General features: G+C 31.4%; 1 long non-coding RNA gene across 4 annotated transcripts; it reads left to right on the forward strand.

Annotated features, from left to right (window-relative positions):
- The first annotated feature begins 1,009 nt into the window (after nucleotides 1–1,009).
- Nucleotides 1,010–11,163, forward strand: LOC117686928 (uncharacterized). Of its 4 annotated transcripts, none has more exons than XR_010713306.1 (3): nucleotides 1,010–1,387; nucleotides 5,796–5,970; nucleotides 10,082–11,163. It is a non-coding gene; the product is annotated as an uncharacterized lncRNA (long non-coding RNA). The 4 variants fall into 4 exon arrangements; XR_010713305.1 differs by lacking the exon at nucleotides 1,010–1,387 and adding an exon at nucleotides 2,768–3,384; XR_010713307.1 differs by lacking the exon at nucleotides 1,010–1,387 and adding an exon at nucleotides 3,395–4,479.
- Nucleotides 11,164–11,602: the final 439 nt, after the last annotated feature.

An 11,602-nucleotide genomic window follows, 5' to 3' on the forward strand; every position in this document is an offset into this window, starting at 1 on the left:
TGTGCAATCTTGAATTAACAGGTTGAACTGTATTTTATGTATGTTTGCATCTCTTAAGGTAAATGAATTGAAATAAAATGAGTAAAATGTTACATAAATACTAAACCAAACTTCTAGTTTATATAAGAACTACTTATGCAAGCGGAATGTGTGCGCACGTGGACGCATTTGCCGGATGCCTCATATGGACACAACAGTGATCGGCCGAAGCCGATCACATTAAAAACCCTTTGGAACCACCTGTTTGTACCCGTATACAGCCCAAATTTGGAACCAGGACATAATAGCCCTTAAGGTCTTATGCACTGCCCTCTAATTCGTTTGAGGTACACTTTAAAGGAAAAAGGGAGATAAAGGTCCATCATTCACCACAATATTGTTTTGAAAAGTGTGTTTTTAAAATTGACATATTTCTGGTGAGCTAAATGGACACATTTAGATATGATAGAAGCCCTCAGACGCTTGTTATAAATATTTAGAAAGTTCCTCTACTTAACGCGTATGTTTCTGAGTTAGTGTGAACAGAACCAAAAGGGATAAAAACCCCTATTTAATTGGCACGAATCTCTTATCAACGCTTTTACAAATATTTTTTAAAATGATATTCGACTAGTGTTTAATATGGATTTAATATTTACTATAGTAAGGTATTCTTCACACAATTGCTCTAAAAATATCTATTCATGATCATAAATACAACATTACAACAAATTTTTAAAATTCACTTTGCCCAAGAAATGTAATTAAAACATATTCATATTCCTTCGTTACCTGCATTCCTAGTCCTTTTTCACGAAAATATGTATCATTCACCAATAAATATTAATATTGCTTATATTATTACAGCAATTAGTCTTTCATGATAATTGATCGTAAAGTATCAAGTACATATCAGCAGAGTTCTTCACAAGTGCAGCGTCATTTCCCGCCATATGTCGACGAGAGAAGAGACGTAACTGTTAACAATCAATTTGTGGCAATGAAAGTGTGTGTGTGTGTGTGTGTGTGTGTGTGTGTGTGTGTGTGTTTGTAAGCCCTGTGAAGTTGGCCGAATACCAAGTTTACACACCAATCAACTTATCACCTGAAAATCAAATGGACACCCGAACTCAGGTGTTCAGTTGAAATAACGTCATTTTCGTGTTCCTCTCACTAAATTCCACCAGAAAAAATAAAAAAAGTATGAGTGTTTCTTTGACACCAATTTCCTAATTTTTTTCACACAGTGTGTGTGAAATTTTATGCTCCATTTTCCCCCTTTACACAGAAAAATCTGCGCATGCGCAAATGTCATATCGAAAGTTGTTTATAATGGCGGAAGTGAAATATGTTGTGACCTACAAGTGACATGTTCCTTGGATATTTGATGTCACAGTGATGTTTAAAGGTAAGTTTTTGAATTCTATGATTTAGTTTCGAATGATGGCTTAAAGAAATCAATTAATGATACACGTGTATCGCTTCTAAAACTGTTTTTTAACAACAAATCACGAATGCATTTCCTTTTCTAAACTACGAGCTGGATAGATTCTATCTATTAACAAAATATTTACATTGTAAAACATTTATAATAGATAATTTTTGTACTAAAATCTACATCATTTATTCCCACTTGGTTAAAACAACGACTTATATTCTAATATTGATAATGCGTTTTCATTATATCGTGTTTGTTTACTTAGACGATGTTTAAAATTGTCTACATTTAGATATATAAGCATTGAAAAAAATGTGGATTATATAAGCCCAAGGCAAAAGATAACAAACAATATATAAATATAACACTAGATCTAGACTCATTTGTTTATATTCATATGATTAACGTCTTCCGTTTCCAATGGAAACTTTCTACGGTCTGAAAGTAAGGAGAAAAAAGTAAATTAGGAAGATAAATGCTAGGTATGTTTTAACAATGAATTACAGGATTATTCTCGTAAAACTATGCTTCAATACAATATAAAGTGTAAGTGTACGGTGGTTTTGCCTGGTCAGACGATACAGCAAAACCATTCTATTGAAGTAATGTAATAATTATTCTATTTTGCATTTGTGTTTTCTTTTATGAAAACCGCTTTACTATATGTCTAGTTCTTGAAGAAAATGAGAAATGTAGCTATTTTTTTAAACAATGGATTAAAATCGACAGAGTACTTTCGATATAGGTAACGGGTGCTTTCGTCCCTTGTGAATTTGCTACTAACTTTTTTTTTACAATGCAATGTGCTTGTTTATTGGTCAAAAGAAGTTTTGGTGAACGTGTTCAAAGATCAGACAGTTATAGAATATGAAAAATAATCAATGATATAAACATGGACAGATACAAACAGGACAAGGTTGTTGTTTAATATAATCATTTTGAAGCAATGGATTCACTCACTCTGACTCTAAGTCTCGCTGATTATAAATCATATACATGCTGTGGATACATATAACACCAAATTTGTACATGTATTACCACGTCATACATAACAATTCATCAGATTTATCTTTGAATAATGTAGTTCATATATTAAATGGTATTTGGAGGGGGGGGGGTTGTTGTTGTTGTTGTTAAAACAGAAATAATGATAAGAATTGAAATTTTAGCATTTCATTAATCATATTTTTGGAGAAGGCAGAAGCTGTATTGGTTAAATATAAAAACAAAATAAATTTAAAGAAGCTTTAGAACAAAGTTATAGTAAACATGGTCAAATTGATCTGTAACCCTTTTAAATGGTGTAGGTTTATTCATAGAGATATATATACTAACACATGTACATACATTGTACATGCCAGATTTACGATGTAATTTACTACATCTGGACATGCCATACTAAGTTTTACTTTCTTGTTGTTTGACTACAAGTTTACTTTGTAAATAAAACAAAATTTAAAACGGAACAAAAAATTAAAATAGATATACACATATACATTGTACATGTATATAAATTATAAACATCAAATGCAATGTTTTGTAACAATATTCAAAGTTTTATCTCAACTTTACTTCTCAACAACACTAAAATTTCAAAATATGAGAACAGAAGCTATTTGTCCTCCTCTAGTGCTTAATTTTATGGAATAAATATCATATTCGCTCTGAACAGAGACATGAATAACATAATAGTATGCCTCTGTGTACATGTACAATTCTTCCATGCACTCTTAGAAAAGATTAAAATGTAAAACAAAATTCTGAGCGTATATGAATAAATCACATCATGAAACTGATACCACCGCGATAATGTACAAGTAAGTATACATCAAAATAGTTAGGATAAAATGACCCGGGGCGAATCAGCCATTGGTCAAAACACCGTAAAACCTATATTTTCGAAGGAAGTCATGTGTTCGGAGATTATATATCAAATTAAGAGTCTGGGACAGTTGTTTTTTTTAGTGGTGAGTACATGATTCCTATTATAAGGTGGTCGTTCGTGTTTATAAATGTACAACACGTTGAGAAAATTGCCTACAGCTGTTATTGTTATGTTAATTGTTCGAATTTTCTCTACAAGCTGTCACTTTGTTGTGGAAAGGATTTAATTCTTATGTAATCTTGACCATGGTGACAAGATGCTACTTTTGTATGTTCAATATACATGTAATTCATGCTAGGCCCTATAATTCAATGTAAAGTCTTTAATTTATTCAGTTAATAGTTTGTTTATACATGTACATGCAGGTGTTCTTGAAAATCCAATCTGTGGAAAGATGCATCTTTTTTTATTATTAAAACAAGCACTGTCGCAGATACTGCTCAGTATGTTTCATCCTGATCCTATAAGTTATGATATATTTTACATGTACCTTTTAAGACATTTAGGAAATAATTTCATGCATCTTTACATATAATTGATAAATAAATAATACTTTTCACTACCTTTACAAAAATAACTTGTGAAATGTTTAAAAACTGTACTGACGTGCAACCAATTCTCGCCAGTACATTGTGATGTCATTTTTCGTATATGATTTTATATGTTGATATATGACATCACAATGTACTGGCGAGAAATGGTACTCGATGAGAACTGGTCGCACACCAGTATACATGTATTTGCCGATATCAGAGAAATAAATCTATACATGCAGTGTCACTGACATATACCAGTATGTCGTAGCATAACAATCTCTGCCCTCTTCCAGTTAAATAAAATCAGTCAGTACTAGTAGAATAGCACTCCAAATCAGTTATGTATTGGATTAGATAATTGTATAATCATTTTAGTATTAATGTATTAATCATCAGTATATATATTAATCTCACATCTTCGCAAGTCAAGGATTTATGATAAACCATTGCCTTGTGAAGAGGAGCAGAATGGATCTTAAATCCTCAACTTGCAAAGATGTCATCTCAAGGCGTTTGTTTTTTTAATAATTAATCTTTGATTGGCACGGGACAATGACATAACATGAAACAGGTCACATTTGATTTGTCTAAGATGATATGGACAGACCTCAATTATGTGTAAGCATCAGATTAAGAAAAAGGTATAAAAAGCTATGACATTTGCTAATGAATATTTTCATAACAATAACTTTACAACTTATTTGAAATCATGCATCCGATGCAAATTATCAAAAGTTTTTAAAACTATTAATGCTTTTGAGTTTATGACATGGTGTTACTGTATGTGACATTATTATGCCTTATGTCAGTTTGTCGCTATATATTCAATACTTATTTATTTTCGCATAATATACAAAAGATTTATATAGCGTAAGCATATAGCCGAAATAGAGCACGGTATGGAACGCCATTGCTGCCTTATAGCATAAAACTTTAGGTGCATTCCATAGCACGGCAAATGTTTTCAATGATAAACTTCCAAGCACGACAGCGGGTTTCGAAATCACGACGCTACAATCATTCCAGTATGAAGCCCAATGCGTTACCGCTACGCTATATTAGCTGATAATGAATGGACGGTATCTATATATAAAAAACGTAGATATATACGACTGACATCAAGCAATTAAAATTATTAATCTTTTTAAAACACTTCATTATTGATGGTAATTTTAAAGTTAAAGTTTCTGATAAACTTTTGAACAAATTGATTGAACATATTTGTCAAAGAAATTCTACATGAGGATCACAAAAACATTTTTTTAAATGACACTTGATAATGAATGTACAAGAAAAAAATTCAATGAGATTTCGTCTGCTAAACATTTCGAGTTTTCTCGGTAAGGTCAAACGTCTCTCATTTCTTGAAAAGAACATATAAACCTTTGTTGACTTTTAATTTTACAACAACTTGTTGATTAAATAAACAATCAAATCAATTGATTAATTTGAAGAAAAAAACAACAAACGCTTGCTTTTCCGGTGATTATTTTTAGGGACTAGTCAACACTTAGACGTCACAGCTACTTATAGCAAAGCATGTCAGTATATTTAACAGTCTGCATAATAATAACAATAGTATTATGTTGTGCTTTGTGCATGTATTTGCCTAAATAGTAGTCAGGGTTTGATACATAGTGCAGGAGCTGGAAGCTACTTATTATATAAGTAGCATTATTTGATTTTAAAAGAGCCCACACAGTTTCAAATAAATCAATGAGTACTTAACCATTGCTCGACTTAATGCTCCAATTAATCGACTAAGTCAACCGAGTAAAATGGACATCCCTTATACATATAAATCATTTATTACCTTGAAGTTAATGTTTCAAATATGTTTGAAATAGGAATTACACAATAAAATCTGTTTTAATTTAATTAATTTTTTAAAAATGTAATGAAATGGTAAGGGAAAAAGTTTCAATGTTGACATGCATCCATTTATTTATTTGAACAGATTTATCAGTATTTGATACTTGCTCAAAGATGGATCTTACCCACATATTTGGACAAAGAATAGAGATTTTCATGGGATTTTTCTCAAGAGGTCTAATGCAGAATAAAAATTAGGAGTCTGGACAGAAGTGAATATGTCACTTTGTGTATCAATGGACTAAACCTATCTTGAGCTGGTAAGTCATTTTCCAGAAATAGATTAAAACAAAGTTTTGATTAGAGTACGGTATTAATATACATATATTATATATAAGTACCGGTAAAGCAATATGTAGTCTTACTCTCTCAGTTTGTATGTCTGTCCAGTGGTTCTTCTCTCTCTCTCTCTCTCTCTCTCTCTCTCTCTCTCTCTCTCTCTCTCTCTCTCTTTAGCTTCCAAGCAGAGAGGTTCAAATCATTTCAATTTGTATAGCAGGTTTATGTAAACACTTTGAAAGTAATTTTCAACCCATTACCTAACTTGAATTACTTAGCATGCAACATTTAAATTAGTTTTCATATTTTTTATGCCCCCCCCCCCCCTCCAAAAAAAAAAAAACCAAACTTTAATAAAGTACTAGTTAATTTTTTATCAGATCAGCTAGCCTTATTTGAGTGCATATTAATTATAGCCCATAACCCAAGTTTTGTTTGCTATGACATGTACTTTTGTAAATTTTGAAAGAACTCTAAAAGTCGAAGATTTGGTATTTATATAAAATTATAAAAAATCAAAACTAATCTTAACTGTAATTTTTTTTCAAATTCATTTAAAATGTGGTTATCTTTTGTACACGACCTGTCCCCAACATTTTTTTTCAAAATAAAACAATTTGAATTGGAAATGAGAGGAAAAAAATAGATTGATAATAAAGTAAGATAGGAAATATGCATAAATAGATAAAATAACTTTTCAGAGTAAAATAATAAACATGTCTTTTTGTTAAATTATTCTTAAAATTAATCACATTAATGCATTAAATTTAATTACAGTCAAACTTCCTATCTCAAACTAGATGGGACTGTTTAGATAGATCGAGATATCCGAGTATTTATGATATCGAGGGTGATATACTTCAAAAAGTGGTTGGGACCTAAAAATCACTTCGACACTTACTATTGTATTTGAAATCTCAGTGTTCGACATATCGAAGTATAACTGTATTAGCAAAATATACAAAGCTGGATTTTGATGAACACATGCATCTTTTTTATAATGTGATTAATTTATTGAATGGTTGATGATAAATTGATGATTTTGAGAAATCAAACTAAGCATTGCATGTATAATATAAGTATTTGACAAAAGAAAACAACCTGTTAAAATAAAAAATTGTTATCAGCTTAAATGCTCAACCAATCACAGAACAGCTCGGCTTAACATCAGTTGTATAATTATCAATGCTATGAAATACACATATTGTCCAAAATTTGAAATGCTGTTTCCTAACATAATTCCCAAGAGAGAGAAAGAGAGAGAGAGAGAGAGAGAGAGAGAGAGAGAGAGAGAGAGAGAGAGAGAGAGAGAGAGAGAGAGAGAGAGTGACTGACATGTACAAAAACAGATAGGGGACTACAAATGCAGGTATGTAAAGGCTTCCCGATTTAAGGTAGCTCTCGGGTTTGCTGATGTCACAATAGAATTTAACATAAAGTGTTGACCATCAATCGGTCATAGCAAACCCATACTTTTTTTTTTAAATGACAAATGATCCCTAAAAACATAAAAGGAAATATCTCAAAAAGCTTACATGTAGTTTATATAAACATTTATAATTATCACATGCTAACCATTTAAAATCAGGTGAAATACATTGTTACATTTTGTTTAATAAGGTATGATTGTGCGTTGGAACTCTTCTATTTAAAATCATATTTAGACAAGAAAATAAATTGCCGTAAATCGTATGCATAAGCTTCGCTTCTTTAATTACAATTATAACTTCTGTATTTTCAACCACTGATCTAACTAGAGGTTCTATTAAAATTTATTTGGCTTTAGCTAATAAATGTACAAATGTATGCGATTACAAACTGATTATGACAAGAGTTGTATGGTAATTAATTTTGCATTTATTGACTCAGAGTATTTACATGTTCTAATGATGAGTAAATATGCTAGTCTTGTCAATCAACTCATTTTTATTTTTTGGTTCTCAGACGTAAGAAAATGATGACTTCGGGCTTACGTTATGATAATAATATAGGGTTTTGCAAAATCTTTTCAATATTTGAAGTTGTTTTGCGAAAAATTGGCCGCGAACACATATTGATTATTCTTTATGAATTGATTCAACATTATCTCTTCTGTTGTTGTGTTGAGTACGTTTATATCCCATATATAAACTATTGTTAGGGATCTTTTTGAGAACTGCAATACTCAACATATGATGTGATTATAAAATCATCCTGTTAGAAAAGGGACTAATGATTATAAACATAAGAATATCCAGGGGAAAATGGATTTTATTTATACAGGATCTACATGTATTATTGTACATTGTCCAGATAGTTTGTATTATGACTCCATTGAGCTGATTTTATCATACCTATTGTTCCTCAGGTGAGCGATGTGGCCCATGGGCCTCTTGTTAAGTATTTCACCCTCAATCTCGAATACTCAGATATCTCAAAGTTTTTAAACAGTCCCATCTTGTTCGAGATAACGAAGTTTGACTGTATCTGGACATGTAATTCAATTCTTAAATATTAATATTAATTTATTGTTCCAGCATCTAATTTTTTAGAGTCATAGTTTAAGTTTAGGTTACTAATTCAATTTTGTGTTCAGATAATCACACTATTATATAATGATTTAATAAAATCATAAACACGGCCAAAATACTGTTAAGATTGTGTCTTGTATGTTGTATATGTATTAATCTGTATTTTAATACATGTACACTGATAGATTGTTTTGCTTTTCACAGGATCCAAGGTTTAATAATGAAATTGACTTGCAAATGGGATATAGGACTCACAGCATTTTGAGTACACCAATCAGAGACTGTGATGGGGTAGTCATAGGCGTGGCTCAGGCTATCAACAGAACCAACTGCAAAGATGAACCTTTTAATCTGCATGATGAGAAGGTAAACGTGTTTATTTAAATTTATTCATTATGATAATGATTGTTTCACATGTTCCCATTTGCCATAAATTTAATTCAGCTTAGATGGTAAAAAGAAAAGCACATTTGTGAAATCTGCAAGCCATATCATAGCTTGAGTGAAATGCTTAATGGACTTGCGACTACCTGCTTGTCATAAAAGTGATAGGTGCTGTGTGTGGACACTGTAGTTTATCATACAGTGTGTTCTATGACTTTGAAAGACTGAATCTTTTATGAAATCTTTACAAAATGCCTGTACATGCCATTAATTAATTGCATCTACAATACCAATGAAAATTCTTTTCAAATGTCAGAATAAGGTGAAAAAAAGGAAATGTGAATTAAACTGTGCACGCGGTCAAAGATGCATGTGACAAATATTCCTGAAGGTCAGCTTAATGAAAAATGCGAAATGTCACTTAATCAAAATGTTATCTTTTTTATGAGAAAATATTTCAATAATTTGCATATAGACCAGTGCTTGGCACAGTTATATGGGTTTGTCTAGTAGTTTGTACACCTACTTAATTAATTATTGTTCTGGGGGGGGGGGGGGGAATCTTACTTAATTTATTGTTCATTTTGATCAGAAATATGCCAGATTAATGGAGGTGTGCCATACCACCATAAGGTGTTATTGGACATCTGTCAGTATTAAAAGCATGTAATTATAATACTTTAACCGGTTTAGAATTTTCAAATTTTACCATATATTTAACCAAAATATACTTGTATGTTTTAAAAAAGTTAACCATCTAACCGCCCACTACGCTACGCTGTTTGGTGGCAGTTTGGGAAAAAACTATATAAATAGTACATCACAACATGAAAGTGTCCCATACCACCTTAAGTCTTGATTTACATCGAGTGTAGAGTAAATACTACATGTACAAGTGTACAGCTTTTTTATGAAAGAGGCTGCTATACCTCTAGCTATTCTAAAACTTGGCAGTTCTGTACTGATTTGTATGCAGCTTTGTATACACATAGTCTTATATTTACTTGTATATATATTACATGTAATAAAGCAAATATAAGTGTACTGTCTTTCATGTACATGTACCACTATAAGTACATAAAAATAACATTTTAAGAAAACTATTATATGCATGTAAATTAATGCTATGTTTGTGAAATACTGATTGTCAGTATTTATAATTATAATATTGATTTTTTGTAATTTTTTTATGTTCTAGGTACCGGTTTTCTGAGCAACAATGTGGGAAGGCAGCAGTGGTCCACCGTCTCAGTTTTGCCACAGTCCAGGGTCAGCACCAAGCTACATGTATAGGACTCCTACCTAATTACTAAAAGTATCATTATGAAGAATTTTACAAGACTTCTTGATGACTGGAAAGACATATTAATTCTGATTGAATTTACACGTGGTTGATAATAGCTTTGTCAACACAATAGCCAAATATGAACCTAGTATACCATTTAAGCATTATTTAACAAATATAAGTCAGACAGTTTAAAATTTGATGATCCTATAAGTAAAGGAAAAATTACAGTCTTTAGATATATTCAATTCATCTCAGTTGTTTTTTATGCATATGCATGATTGTACATGTATTTAAATACATGTATATGACTTTTTTAATCAAGTATACATATATAGCTGATGTAGTGACATGGATATAATCAGAATTGATAATATGTGTATAGGTATTCTGTATTACTTTATCTAGGTTGGATCTTGAAAGCAGGTGTATGGTACACTGTATCAGAAAGATGATTTTTTTCACTCTTTGTTTACAGTTACTGTCATGAAGGACATACGAAGAGATTTTTTTCTTTGATTCCTTTTACTTATATATATAGTAGTCTCCTGGGGCCATAATACAATCACCTAGTAACAATATTGTTTGAATTATATACCATAGATGGGTTTCTGTGTGCACTGATTTACTTGTACTCATCCATGTTCATGTACAAATACAATTGCATTTTGTATATGTTTGTGCATTTGCTGATAATTTCAAGCACCATAAAATCTGTTGTATTAATTCATTTTGTAAACTGCAGCATATTTTGACAGATGGGGTATGGTTACATAATTATATACTAGAAAAATGTATACGGTATATCCCATTTCATTTTCTTGAGCGGAAGGGGGGGGGGGGGGGTCAGTGCCTATGCACATGAGTATTCTACGTTAATAAGTTTGCATTTTACACTTACCCTACAGACTGCCCCTCCTCTGTAATTGTTTTTGTTCATGATCGAATATTAATTCATATACATGTACCAATTGATCCAATAAATGTAAATGATACTTGTTATCTTTGTTATTGCTATACATGTGTATATAGGAGGTAGTTTGCTCTGTGGTCCTAGATACAGAGCAAAGGTTGAGAGGTGTACATGGAAGCATTTGAAAAAAAGAAGGAGGCACTAATCAAATAATTTACTAATGTTTTGCAAAAAGATACTAGTGGATTAGCGATAAACTCTCTGAGTTTACATGGACTATAGTATAGGACAGATTTGATGTGAGAGATGACACGAAGCAAATTTATCTAAAATTCAAGCTTCCTTTTATCCCAACTAAAATATTTTGAAACCCTTCTCCCATAAGATTAAAAAACCAGAACGGAATAGAGGGGGGTGAAAATATTTAATATCGAAGCCTCTTTTCGTTAAGAATTAAAAATCAAAGGGGATTCAACATTTTGCATTGAAAAATAGTTTGTATCTCCTCTCTTATAGGATAT

This window comes from Magallana gigas, chromosome 4 (genome assembly GCF_963853765.1).
Source record: "Magallana gigas chromosome 4, xbMagGiga1.1, whole genome shotgun sequence".
Taxonomy (NCBI): Eukaryota; Metazoa; Mollusca; class Bivalvia; order Ostreida; family Ostreidae; genus Magallana; species Magallana gigas.